The sequence below is a fragment of the Kogia breviceps genome, chromosome 13 (genome assembly GCF_026419965.1).
Source record: "Kogia breviceps isolate mKogBre1 chromosome 13, mKogBre1 haplotype 1, whole genome shotgun sequence".
In the NCBI taxonomy this organism is placed as follows: Eukaryota; Metazoa; Chordata; class Mammalia; order Artiodactyla; family Physeteridae; genus Kogia; species Kogia breviceps.
The window spans coordinates 89,821,018-89,834,089 of NC_081322.1; the positions used below are offsets into that span (position 1 = coordinate 89,821,018).

The following is a 13,072-nucleotide window of genomic DNA, read 5'->3' on the forward strand; positions in this document are numbered from 1 at the left end:
TGTTTATCCAGCACGTTTAGGGAACTCTTCCAAACCGTCCCGGGTCAGTCTTGTCTTTGGTGCTAAAACTCGGGAAGGGAGAGAGACAGAAAGAGGAAGGGGGGTGGAAGGAAAGCAGGTTTCAGAGAAGTCAAGAAATTGACCTGGTGACACAGCTCACAATTCTCAGAGCTGGGATTTAGACCCAGGCCGGTCTGACCCTAAAGCCAGCGTTCTCTTCATTAGTGAAAGAAAAATAAGCGAGAGAAGGGAGCCATTAGCATCAATAACTCTGATTTCCTAAACTCTGATGCAGAGAAAATTGTGCAGATACCCTGGGGTCTAGGAATTCCCTCGCAAGCCCATTCACGCATTCCTTCGTGATCGGCGCGGGAAGGATAAAATGAGGAGTGTGATATCACACAGTCCCAGCTTTAAAAGCTCCGAGCTAATTGAGAACATGAGACACACGTCTATAAAAGCAACTTAAATGGGAAGCAGGACAGCAAGCCCCAACCACATGCAGCAGATGTGGTAACAATATTGGCTCATTAAAAAGCTGGGACCTGGGGCCACACCAAGCACTTTATTTTCCTGATGTGAGAGTTTATTAACATGCAGAGTCTTTCAAAGACACACAAACGGTGCATGTGCTTTCTGCCCTTGAGCACTTGCCCTCGTGGACAGCAGAGAGGTGTAGGGTGGACCGCTCCGGTGGGGCGGGCGCTAGGAGGGCGCAGGAGGAGCAGAGCCGAGAGTCCCGGGGACTGCGGGCGAGTCTCACGGGGTTTGGGAGGGAGGGGCCCTGAACACAGGACCACATCCCATTCCTCTTCATATTCCGAGTGGCCAGCGAGGTTTGGGGCACCTGGAAACTGCCTGATTGTCTTTTAGGCAAATGCATTACGTGTGCACTGGTTGGAATTCACCTGGCACGTTCCTGCAAGAGTGAGACGCAGTCACACCCACGGTACATCGGGTATGGACATCAGAGCCCTTCCTTGGTATGTTTGTTCCACATAAGGCATCTTCTCTCCCAACAAGTCCTGGACGTCTCCTAATAGGCTAGCTTAGGGCTCGTTAATGACTACTTTTTTATGCAAAAGGAGCTTTGTTTTCTAGAGTGTGTCTTTAGGATTAAAGGGGAAAGAAACTCTGGACCACCCCTAGGTTACCCAACAACGTGGCTGGGAGGCCATCAACTCAGGAACTGGACCGCCGGCGTTTCCCAGAGTTTCTGGAAGGCTCTCCTGAGGGAGCAGGTGGGGTCGTGCCCGCGAGGGCTTGTCCCGGTGCCACCGTGTGCCAGGCACGAGGCCGAGTCAGTGCCCTCTGTCCACGTCCCCATCCAGATCACTCCACCTCCCATAACCTCTCAGTGCAGGCCTGGCCAAAAGAGGAGGAATTCTTGTTTAAAAGACAAAGAAGGCGTCCGCGGTCCCTGGGGTCTCTAGGACCAGCCCTCCACTGGGCCGCTGGGCCCAGGAAGCCCCTTCCTCGGGCCTCAAAGTAGTTTTGCTGCATCCAGGGAGCCCAGCCCGTCCTTTGAGGGGCAGTGTGGCCCCCACAGCCCGGGGACATGTCCGTGGAGCCAGCCTGGCCCAAGGTCAGCGCCCAGCTCTTCCCGTGTTGTGGGCCCCTGACCACCCCTGGAGGAGGACCGACGGCGGGGACATGTCCGTGGAGCCAGCCTGGCTCTCCAGCCTCCACCTGGGTGATGGATGCCTGGTCTGAGAGGACTGGGAAAAAAGAGAGAAAGAGAGAGAAGGGAAGGGAAGGGAACGAAAGGGAGGGGAAGGGAAGAGAAGAGAAGGAAAAAAGGAGACATCATCCAGGGTCTTGGTGCTCTGGTCGGTGTCAGGTCTGAGCCTCTGAGGTGGGAGAGCTGAGTTCAGGACATTGGTCCACCAGAGACCTCCTGGGCCCACGTAATATCAAATGGTGAAAGCTGTCCCAGAAATCTCCATGTAAACGCTAAGGCCCAGCTCCAATGAACGACCAGCAAGCTACAGTGCTGGACACCCCATGCCAAACAACTAGCAAGACAGGAACACAACCCCACCCATTAGCAGAGAGACTGCCTAAAATCATAATAAGGTCACAGACACCCCAAAACACACCACCGGACGTGGTCCTGCCCACCAGAAAGACAAGATCCAGCCTCATCCACCAGAACACAGGCACCAGTCTCCTCCACCAGGAAGCCTACACAACCCACTGAACCAACCTTACCCACTGGGAGCAGACACCAAAAACAACAGGAACTATGAACCTGCAGCCTGTGAAACAGAGACCCCAAACACAGTAAGTTAAGCAAAATGAGAAGACAGAGAAATACACAGCAAAGGAGCAAGGTAAAAATCCACCAGACCAAACAAATGAAGAGGAAATAGGCAGTCTACCTGAAAAAGAATTCAGAGTAGTGATAGTAAAGATAATCCAAAGTCTTGGAAATAGAAGGGAGAAAATACAAGAAACTTTTAACAAGGACCTAGAAGAATTAAAGAGCAAACAATGATGAACAACAAAATCAGTGAAATTAAAAATTCTCTAGAAGGAATCACTGGCAGAATAACTGGGGCAGAAGAACGGATAAGTGACCTGGAAGATAAAATAGTGGGAATAACTACCACAGAGCAGGATAAAGAAAAAAGAACGAAAAGAATTGAGGACAATCTCAGAGACCTCTGGGACAACATTAAATGCACCAACAGTCGAATTATAGGGGGTCTCAGAAGAAGAAGAGAAAAAGAAAGGGACTGAGAAAATATCTGAAGAGATTATAGTTGAAAACTTTCCTAATATGGGTAAGGAAATAGTCCAGCAAGTCCAGGAAGTGCAGAGAGTCCCATACAGGATAAATCCAAGGAGAAACACACCAAAACACATATTAATCAAACTATCAAAAATTAAATACAAAGAAAACATATTAAAAGCAGCAAGGGGGGCTTCCCTGGTGGCGCGGTGGTTGAGAGTCCGCCTGCCGATGCAGGGGACACAGGTTCGTGCCCTGGTCCGGGAAGATCCCACATGCCGCGGAGCGGCTGGGCCCGTGAGCCATGGCCGCTGAGCCTGCGCGTCTGGAGCATGTGCTCCACAACGGGAGAGGCCACAACAGTGAGAGGCCCGCGTACCGCAAAAAAAAAAAAAAAAAAAAAAAAAAAGCAGCAAGGGGAAAACAACAATTAACATACAAGGGAATCCCCACAAGGTTAACAGCTGATCTTTCAGTAGAAACTCTGCAAGCCAGAAAGGAGTGGAAGGACTTATTTAAAGTGATGAAAGGAAAAAACCTACAACCAAGATTACTCTACCTGGCAAGAAGCTCATTCAGATTTGATGGAGAAATTAAAACCTTTACAGACTAGCAAATGCTAAGAGGATTCAGCACTACCAAACCAGCTCTACAGCAAATGCTAAAGGAACTTCTCTAGGCAGGAAACACAAGAGAAGGAAAAGACCTACAATAACAAACCCAAAACAATTAAGAAAATGGCAATAGAAACATACATATCGATAACTACCTTAAATGTAAATGTATTAAGTGTTCCAACCAGAAGACACAGACTGGATGAATGGACGAAAAAACAAGGCCCATACATATGCTGTCTACAAGAGACCACTTCAGACCTAGGGACACAGAGAGACTGAAAGTGAGGGTATGGAAAAAGATATTCCATGCAAATGGAAATCAAAAGAAAGCTGGAGTAGCAATTCTCATATCAGAAAAAATAGACTTTAAAATAAAGACTATTACAAGAGACAAAGAAGGACACTGCTTAATGATCAAGGGAGGAATGAAGAAGAAGATATAACAATTGTAAATATTTAAGTACCCAACATAGGAGCACCTCAATACATAAGGCAAATGCCAACAACCATAAAAGGGGAAATTGACAGGAACACAATAATAGTAGGGGACTTTAACACCCCACTTTCACCAATGGACAGATCATCCAAAATGAAAATAAATAAGGAAACACAAGCTTTAAATGATACATTAAACAAGATGGACTTAATTGATAATTATAGGACATTCCAACCCCAAACAGCAGATTACACTTTCTTCTCAAGTGCTCATAGAACATTCTCCAGGATAGATCATATCTTGGGTCACAAATCAAGCCTTGGTAAATTAATAAAATTGAAATCATATCAAGTGTCTTTTCTGACCACAACACTATGAGACTAGATGTCACTTACAGGAAAAAAAATTTGTAAAAAATACAAACACATGGACACTAAACAATACACTACTAATAGCCAAGAGATCACTGAAGAAATCAAAGAAGAAATTTTTAAAATACCTAGAAACAAATGACAATGAAAACACGATGACCCAAAACCTGTGGGATGCAGCAAAAGCAGTTCTAAGAGGGAAGTTAATAGCAATACAATCCTACTTCAAGAAACAACAAACATCTCAAATAAACAACCTAACCTTACACCTAAAGCAATTAGAGGAAGGAGAACCAAAAAAACCCCAAAGTTAGCAGAAGGAAAGAAATCATAAAGATCAGATTGGAAATAAGTGAAAAAGAAATGAAGGAAATGATAGCAAATATCAATAAAACTTAAAGCTGGTTCTTTGAGAAGATAAACAAAATTGATAAACCATTAGCCAGACTCATCAAGAAAAAAAGGGAGAAGACTCACATCAATAGAATTAGAAATGAAAAAGAAGGAGTAACAATTGACACTGCAGAAATACAAAGGATCATGAGAGATTACTACAAGCAACTATGTGCGAACAAAATGGACAACCTGGAAGAAATGGACAAATTCTTAGAAAAGCACAACCTTCTGAGACTGAACCAGGAAGAAATAGAAAATATACACAGACCAATCACAAGCACTGAAATTGAAACTGTGATTAAAAATCTTCCAACAAACAAAAGCCAAGGACCAGATGGCTTCACAGGCAAATTCTATGAAACATTTAGAGAAGAACTAGCACCTATCCTTCTCAAACTCTTCCAAAATATAGCAGAGGGAGGAAGACTCCCAAACTCATTCTACAAGGCCACCATCACCCTGATACCAAAACCAGAGAAAGATGCCACAAAAAAAGAAAACTACAGGCCAATACCACTGATGAACATAGATGCAAAAATCCTCAACAAAATACTAGCAAACAGAATCCAACAGCACATTAAAAGGATCATACACCATGATCAAGTGGGGTTTATCCCAGGAATGCAAGGATTCTTCAATATACACAAATCAATCAATGTGATACACCATATTAACAAACTGAAGAATAAAAACCATATGATCATCTCAATAGATGCAGAGAAAGCTTTCAACAAAATTCAACACTGATTTATGATAAAAACCCTCCAGAAAGTAGGCATAGAGGGAACCTACCTCAACATAATAAAGGCCATATATGACAAACCCACAGCCAACATCATTCTCGATGGTGAAAAACTGAAACCATTTCCACTAAGATCAGGAACAAGACAAGGTTGCCCACTCTCACCACTCTTATTCAACATAGTTTTGGAAGTTTTAGCCACAGCAATCAGAGAAGAAAAAAATAAAATAAAAGGAATCCAAATCGGAAAAGAAGAAGTAAAACTGTCACTGTTTGCAAATGACATGATTCTATACAAAGAGAATCCTAAAGATGCTACCAGAAAACTACTAGAGCTAATCAATGAATTTGGTAAAGTAGCAGGATACAAAATTAATGCACAGAAATCTCTTGCATTCCTATACACTAATGATGAAAAATCTGAAAGAGAAATTAGGGAAGCACTCCCATTTACCATTGCAACAAAAAGAATAAACCTACCTAAGGAGACAAAAGACCTATATGCAGAAAACTATAAGACACTGATGAAAGAAATTAAAGATGATATAAACAGATGGAGACATATACCATACTCTTGGATGGGAAGAATCAACACTGTGAAAATGACTATACTACCCAAAGCAATCTACAGATTCAGTGCAACCCCTATCAAACTACCAATGGCATTTTGTACGGAACTAGAACAAAACATTTCACAATTTGTATGGAAACACAAAAGACCCCGAATAGCCAAAGCAATCTTGAGAACGAAAAATGGAGCTGGAGGAATTAGGCTCCCTGACTTCAGACTATACTACAAGGCTACAGTAATCAAGACAGAATGGTACAGGCACAAAAACAGAAATATAGATCAATGGAACAGGATAGAAAGCCCAGAGATAAACCCACACACATATGGTCACCTTATTTTTGATAAAGGAGGCAAGAATATACAATGGAGAAAAGACAGTCTCTTCAATAAGTGGTGCTGGAAAAACTGGACAGCTACATGTAAAAGAATGAAATTAGAACACTCCCTAACACCATACACAAAAAAAACCTCAAAATGGATTAAATACTTAAATGTAAGGCCAGACACTATAAAACTCTTAGAGGAAAACATAAGTAGAACACTCCATGACATAAATCACAAGATCCTTTTTGACCCACCTCCTAGAGAAACGGAAATAAAAACAAAAATAAACAAATGGGACTTAATGAAAATTAAAAGCTTTTGCACCTCAAAGGAAACCATAAACAAGACGAAAAGACAACCCTCAGAATGGGAGAAAATATTTGCAAATGAAACAACTGACAAAGGATTAATCTCCAAAACATACAATCAACTCAGGCAGCTCAACATCAAAAAGCAAACAACCAAATCCAAAAATAGGCAGAAGACCTAAATAGACATTTCTCCAAAGAAGATATAAAGATAGATTGCCAACAAATGCATGAAAAGATGCTCAACATCACCAATCATTAGAGAAATGCAAATCAAAACCACAATGAGGTATCACCTTACACTGGTCGTAATGGCCATCATCAAAAAATCTACAAACAAATAGTAAATGCCGGAGAGGGTGTGGCAAAAAGGGAACCCTCCTTGCACTGTTGGTGGGAATGTAAATTGATACAGCCACTATGGAGAGCAGTGTGGAGGTTCCTTAAAAAACTAAAAATAAAATTACCATACATCCCAGCAATCCCACTACTGGGCATATACCCTGAGAAAACCATAATTCAAAAAGAGTCGTGTACCACAATGTTCATTGCAGCTCTATTTACAATAGCCAGGACACGGAAGCAACCTAAGTGTCCATCAACAGATGAAAGGATAAAGAAGATGTGGCACATATATACAATGGAATATTACTCAGCCATAAAAAGAAACGAAATTGAGTTATTTGTAGTGAGGTGGATGGACCTAGAGTCTGCCATACAGAGTGAAGTAGGTCAGAAAGAGAAAAACAAATACCATATGCTAACACATATATATGTAATCTAAAAAAAAAAAAAATCGTTCTGAAGAACCTAGGGGCAGGACAGGAATAAAGACGCAGATGTAGAGAATGCACTTGAGGACACGGGGACTGGGAAGGGTAAGCTGGGACGAAGTGAGAGAGTGGCACGGACATATATACACTACCAAACGTAGAATAGACAGCTAGCGGGAAGCAGCCGCACAGCACAGGGAGATCAGCTCGGTGCTTCGTGACCACCTAGAGGGGTGGGATAGGGAGGGTGGGAGGGAGACACAAGAGGGAGGAGATATGGGGGTATATGTATACTTATAGCTGATTCACTTTGTTATACAGCAGAAACTACACACCACTGTAAAGCAATTATGCTCCAATAAATACGTTAAATAAATAATAAACAAATAATTAATTTTTTTTTTAAAAAAAAGACAAGAAAGAAGACAGCCAGAGACACTGAGGACAACATCACAATCCAGAGGGACTCTCTGGGGCTGCAGCAAACCAGCTCTGCCTGTCGGCCCGGTGTCGTCATGTGATGATTTAGGGCTTTGTAGCGTCCTGGCCTGTCTACTCACTTATGAAAGCTCATCAGAGAAAGAGAGCACGCAATTATCTCACTCCAGTTTCAGTCCTGTCTCGGTGCGTTCCATCAAGCTGGAATAATACACATGTGCCCTGAGATTCTTCCTGATGCAAGCGCTTCACGAATAATGATTTAGATTTGCGGGGGGTATGGGATCTGTGCTCAGAGATGACACACGGGACACATTCTTCTGCTTCCTTACTTGGGGGACACAATCACCCTGGGTGCCTTGCACCTAAGTGCCTCTCAAGCTCGGGCTTTCCCCGCGGGCCAAGGTCACTGTCACCGTTTAGCATCACATATCAGGCACCCGCCACCTGGGATTCAGCGACACCAGAGGAAGATGTAAGAGCCTCTTTCTCTGCATTTCAAGGAAAAGCTATTAAAGAAACACATAAATAAATCCTCGGCATCTAGAATTTGCATAAAACCAAGGAAGAAAAGTGGAATTCTAGAAGGTTGGTTGGAAATCTAAGTGTCGCGTCAGGTTTCAGCGGCTTGGGGTATTGTTCTGAACTTCCATAGTTGTCACTTTGATGGCATTATTAAATACTAGAAAAAACCGAGCATAACACAAGCAAAATGAAGCAGAGAGTTTGGGTTTCCATGTACAAATTGAATAATAGGCACCAAGTCTACATAATGCAAATTTCTCAGTGAAAGATGGAATACGAAATGTAATCAATTTCATCAATCATTTTCAAAATTAGACTTTTTAAAATTCGAGCCTATTGCAAAGGGGTGTGACCCTCTGGGTCCCCAAATGCAGTCTATTAATAGAAGCTCGGAACGACGGGAGAGGTGAAGAGAAACAGCATAAGAAAATTAGTTGAATATTTCAGTTTTCCTTTTGGCAGTTGAGGGTTGCTGGGGAATCGGGGACAGAAGGGGCGTTTGGGGTGGGGGGGTCACGTTCGGCTCCACGCTGCCCTCTGAAGCAGGTCTAATTACTCTGAACCTCTTTGCTCCTTGCTGTTGTGAGGCTGAGCTGATTAAAGGTGGGGAGGGCCTATTTCCCCTCCCCAGAGATGGGGTTACTGAATGTGCTTTCTCTTTATTTCTACTGTAACCCCCTGTTTATAAACCTCCCTACTTCCAGATATTTTCCCAGCCCGAATAGCTCCTTGCTGTATGCAATCGATAGAGCCAGACGGTACGTTTTCATTTCTCCTGACGACCGTGGTCCTAGCGTGATGGCAGCCCCACCGCCATGACCATTCGAGGCCGTATGCTCCCCTTTCGAGTGAGAAAGGCCCAAATCACACAGCTACCACATCAACAGCAGACTTAGGTTTGGAATCCATGTCTTTCTTTGCTTTCCATGGCTTATTTCCATGAGAACTCACTAACTGAATTTGTATTAAGGCGTTCATTCAGTGCATGTTTATTGCCTCCTATGTGTCAGGCCCTGCCGTCAGCAAAATAGAATAAACCCCTCGCCTCATGGATTTTACGCTCTAGCAAGAGAGACAGATAAAGGCCGTGAACTGGGCACACGGACAGGATGTGGCTGGTGGCACAGTCAGTCAGGCCAGGTGAGGTCAAGGGGAGCGGGGGACGGTTGCAATTTTCAATCAGGTGGCCCGTGTAGGCCTCACTGCAGAGTGACAGCTGAGCAGGGACTTGAAAGTGGGAGGATTAGCACGGGGCTATGGGGGGGGGCTTGCAGGTGGAGGGAGGGGCATCGCCAGGCCCCAGGTGGGAGCCCCCAGGTGCAGCAGGTCAGTGTGCAGGGGGGAGGGAGGAGGGGCAGCAGGGGAAGTCCAGGTTAGAGAGCGGAGCCCCGGAGGGGCGGGACCGCTGTCAGGCCATTGGCTTTCATTCTCACTCAGTGCAAAAAGCTCGCCGGCTGCTTTGCGTGGAGTCAGTTCTAGGGGGCAAGTCACTCAGGGGGAGACTGATACAGAAGCCCCTGCCAGCCATGCTGGCAGAAAATGATGGTGGTGGGAAAGGTGGAAGTAGTGTGAAGCCCGGATCTGAGTGTTGAAGGGGGAGCCACTTTCCCAAGGACAGGATGTGGGTGAGAGAGAGAGAGAGAGAGAGAAAGGGGCCAGGTAGGCTCTCACCTGGGCAGCTGGAGGGAGTGCTGGGGCCTGGCTGTGGGTGGACCAGGAATCCCCTAGAAACGCCGTGAGCCATCCTGGGGGGTGTCCATCAGCATCTAGAGAGGAGGAGAGAAAAGAAGGGCTGAGGACTGGTTAGAGGTCAGGGGCCGAGAGGGGACAGGCAAGGCGACTGAGTGTCCAGGGGGTGGACGCCACGGGGGAGGGTCTGGGGAAGGCAGTGGTCGAGTGCACTGAATGCCGTCGGTACCTTCCCTAGGAGGAGGCCTAGGAACGAATCGTCACAGAAATCGCTTTTAAATTTTAAATTATTTAACATACTCACAGGGGCCTCCTCCAAATAAAGCCAGACCACAAAACCATCAACCTGCAAAACCTAATCAATAGTCCATATGTAAAAACTAGTTTAAAGGCACAGTAATAACATCCAAAGGAGGAAAGACGTACTTTCACTCCATTATCTTTTTTTTTTTTTTTTCTTTTTTTTTGCGGTACGCGGGCCTCTCACTGCTGTGGCCTCTCCCGTTGCGGAGCACAGGCTCCGGACGCGCAGGCGCAGCGGCCACGGCTCACGGGCCCAGCCGCTCCGCGGCAGGTGGGATCCTCCCGGACCGGGGCACGAACCCGCGTCCCCCGCATCGGCAGGCGGACTCTCAACCACTGCGCCGCCAGGGAAACCCTTTAGGCTTTTTTTTTTTTTTTCCATTATCTTTTAAAAGTGACATCTGGCCAGAGAAGTACAATAACCAATAAAGCTCCTATGCCTTAGAAACAAAGTCTTGGGGAAGAAGGTGAATGGACAAAATTCTGAGAATTTCCACCAATAAACCTACACTTGAAAAGAAACAACCAACGGGCAAATTAGGGAAAATATATAAAAAGGCCTCTGGGGTCAAAGTTCTGCCCTGAGCCGTGGAGCCCGAGGAAGGGCAGAGAGAGGTAGCTGTCCAGGGCGGCTGCCCCACTCACCGCGGGTGGGTCCGAGCGGCGGACGGGAATCGGAGCAGGAAGGCCGGCAGGGGCGGTGGGCCCAGCAGACGAGGCCCGGAAGGGAGGCCCGGTCCTAGCAGAGGCTGAGGGTACACCCAGGAGAAGATGCCCTGCTGAGAATTTGCTTGAACTAGGATAGGCCGTGACTCTAGGCTCTTAACAAAATACACAAAACCAGGATCAGATTTCAGCTCCAACAACCACCTTTGCCCCCAGGTACACCTTCCAGCAGCCCCAGAGCAGGGAGGATACAGAACCCGATGCTCAGAGGGAAGCTTCACTTTACGTTTAGGCACATAGACGATTCAGAGAGACCTGCCCCCACTCCGTGAGTGAGAGAGAGAGAGGGAGAGAGGGAGGGAGAGAGAGAGAAGGGGGGAGCTGGGGGAGAGGAGGGAGGGCAACACGGGACCACTCGACACATCACAGCTGTAAAGGAAAAAGAAAAATAAGGAGGGAGAGGGAAATAGCATGCAAAACATACAGGTTACACCTACTCTTAAAACATACTCCAGGAAATAGGAAAAACATTTCAATAATAAATTATACGAAATTTAGCTAAAAATAAAGAGAATCAGAAATGACCGAGAAATGAATTCAAAGACGAAATGAGACAACAGAATAAAATGAGAAGTTGCCGAGATATGGAGATGGACTGAGGCCAGTAATTCGTTGTCAGAGAGGTAAATCCTATATTCAAAACCCCAAGGAAGGGGGCAACACAGCTCACACCTAATTAGTTCCACTGAGGACAAGCTCATCGCCTTTCACAGAGATATTCACACAATGAGAACAAAGACAAGAGCAACAGTAAGAAAGGAGTGATCAGTTGAACCAGGAGAAAACGCCATGTGTGTAGGTTTATAAATGGCCCAAAATGGCAATTCCGTGTGGCTCGACCTGATTAGACATAGAGGTGAGCCAGGCCCGAGGGCAACTGGTCTACCAGAAATGAAAATGAGTGCACAGGAAAAATATATTACTGGGAAGATTTTCCTGAAACAAAGGAAAAACATGTCTACAGATTTAAAGGGCACTTTCTCCTGTTCCAGGAAAAACTGGTTCACAACCACTGATCCCTGAGACTCATCTGAATTTACCAACTTTCAAGGATAAATCGCATTGTCCGAGAGTGCAGGCAGAAAGGTAGATGTCTGCGTCATCTAAGATGGAAAAGCGTAGGCCAGCCTCAGACTCCACCCCAGGGGCACTCGGGTCAGAAGACACTGTGGTGTCAGAGGCCCTGGGAAAGGCGCTCAGGGGTCAGAACACCCTGAGAAGTTCTCTTTCTCCACCAGGGAAGAGTTCAGTCAATAGTGTCACCCACCAGCCCTTCTCGAAAAAAAATACTTGACCCCCCAAATTTAACCAACACCAGTTGAATCAAGACTTTTAAAAAACTTAAGTATGAAAAAGCCTGGAAGAAAAGGACGCTGGCTCTATATCTGAATACAGAAAGGACTGGGGCTAGATACTGTACAACCATGGACACAGAGCAAACGCTGGCGGTGCAAAATGCAAGTCTGTAAAAGTGGGAAAACCTGCAGCAGTCGTGGGGGAGGAAAATGGGCGGAGGAAATGCACGTGCAAGGAGGAAACAATGGGTTGTTTAAGCTATAATATTACATTTTTAAAAAATTTAAAAAAGAAAGTTGACTCTAATCCCAACTTTTTAGCTTCACTCTTTTGAGCCTTAGAGTTTTTTAGGAACTAATGTCACTTACGAAACTTACACGTTTCCTTCCTTTTCATCTTATTTTGTTAAACACAAGTTATATGAAATCTAATAATTGATATATATATTTAAATCATTGAGCTCATTTTTGTAAAACTTTGTAAAAATGTCTATCTACTTTCCTCTGAGAATATATGCACTGGAAATCTCTGAAATGATGTTGAACAAACATGAACGGTAACGATTTCTGGGTGACGAGATTTGGCATGAATTTTCGCTTTTTGTACATAGAGCGTTCTCATCAATGCAATAGTTAGATTTGAAAGGAAAGAAGAGACAGCCTATCAACGCCGAGTACCCGCCTGGCTGTCACGGTGCTCAGCCAGGATTTCTTCTTCTTCAGGTGTCAACGTCCCGGCACCGTGTGGACCTGTGAGGGCCCTGCCGAACCTTCTTATAAACATAGAACCTTGTCATCTCCATCCAATTAAAATCATCTGAGAA

The 13,072-nt window shown here is 45.0% G+C and overlaps 1 long non-coding RNA gene across 1 annotated transcript; it reads right to left on the reverse strand.

Moving 5' to 3' along the window:
• Positions 1-547: 547 nt before the first annotated feature.
• Positions 548-11,000, reverse strand: LOC136792436 (uncharacterized). Its single transcript, XR_010836230.1, has 3 exons — positions 10,873-11,000; positions 9,907-10,001; positions 548-1,718 (listed from the first exon to the last, which is right to left on the reverse strand). It is a non-coding gene; the product is annotated as an uncharacterized lncRNA (long non-coding RNA).
• Positions 11,001-13,072: the final 2,072 nt, after the last annotated feature.